The sequence below is a fragment of the Fragaria vesca genome, linkage group LG2 (assembly GCF_000184155.1).
Source record: "Fragaria vesca subsp. vesca linkage group LG2, FraVesHawaii_1.0, whole genome shotgun sequence".
Lineage (NCBI taxonomy): Eukaryota > Viridiplantae > Streptophyta > Magnoliopsida > Rosales > Rosaceae > Fragaria > Fragaria vesca.
The window spans coordinates 2,315,151-2,316,333 of record NC_020492.1 but is presented as its reverse complement, the minus strand read 5'-3'; the positions used below and the strand labels follow the sequence as shown (position 1 = coordinate 2,316,333).

The window sequence follows — 1,183 nt, the reverse complement described above, 5'->3', positions numbered from 1 at the left end:
GTTCTCTCTCTCTCTCTCTCTCTCTCTCTCTCTCTCTCTTCCTGCTAAATGTTAAGGGCTTCTTGCCTATTGTGAATTCGTAATGGTGGCATGTGGCTTTGGTGAGTTAGGATGTAGTATTCGATTAGTAGGTATTGGTAATGATTATAGGGCTCAGCTAGCAATAGTTTATTGGAATAGAAATTTTGTTTATTAATTATTGGTTTGCTTATCATTTGTTTGTGTAGTTTTTGTAATCTTTGCTGCAAATTTTTACTTCTGGTTTTTTGGGTTTCTGATTGCTAGTATTGAGCAGTCTGTGTGTTATGACTGATTGGCCTTCATGTTTCATTTACCTTGTTTGTATGTATCAATTGTTGTGAGTATTATCAATTTGTAATGCTTTGTAACCTCCAGGGGAAGAGATTTTTCTTGTTTGCTAGTGTTCGTAGTTTTTGTGTTCATGTTGGTCCTGTTTTAAGCCTAATTTTGTGAAATGTTGATATAAGTAGATTGCTGAAGAAAATCTCTTGGTTTAAAGAGTAGTGGTTCTATATTTAGGCCTATTAATTTATTGTGTTTGTAGTTTTTGTGTTCTTGTTGGTCCTGTTTTAAGCCTGATTTTGTGAAACATTAATATAAGTAGATGGCTGAAAAAAATCTCTTGGTTTAAAGAGTAGTGCTTCTATAGTGTAATGCATTACATCAAAGCTCAATTGTAATCCAATAATAAGTGATAATGGACTTTTTGATGTGGTCTTTATGAAAAATTGTGATTATGCTCTATCTCAAAAACCCTGTCTTTTGAGAGTTGTAAAGTTTTGACTTGACAGTTTCTTTCTAACTCAGTGCTTCACCATGAACAACCTATCAACCTTCGCAGCCCTTGATGCCAACCCACTCTCCAAACCTTGCTACTTGGGCGCCCAACACAATAGGTTTAACCTCCTCCAGCGCCCCAGAAATGTTGTTGTATGCTCTGTGAAACCCTCAGTTGCCTCGCCCTCATCGCTAAGTGTGGCTGGGTCACCCAACAGCGGACCTAATCGAATTGAGTCTCTAACCCAGGTGTCCGGAGTTTTAGGCTGCCAGTGGGGTGATGAAGGTAAAGGCAAACTCGTTGACATCTTGGCCCAGCACTTTGACGTTGTTGCTCGTTGTCAGGTAAGACAAAGAACACTCTGCTAGCATTGCCAGATCATTT

The 1,183-nt window shown here is 38.6% G+C and overlaps 1 pseudogene across 1 annotated transcript in view; it reads left to right on the top strand.

The window, feature by feature from the left end:
• The first annotated feature begins 824 nt into the window (after positions 1-824).
• LOC101290927 overlaps positions 825-1,183 on the top strand; it is a 3,059-nt pseudogene continuing 2,700 nt past the window's right edge. Inside the window, exon 1 of the transcript XR_184117.1 lies at positions 825-1,166. The product of XR_184117.1 is annotated as an adenylosuccinate synthetase 2, chloroplastic-like (transcript). The remainder of the gene's footprint in view (positions 1,167-1,183) is intronic.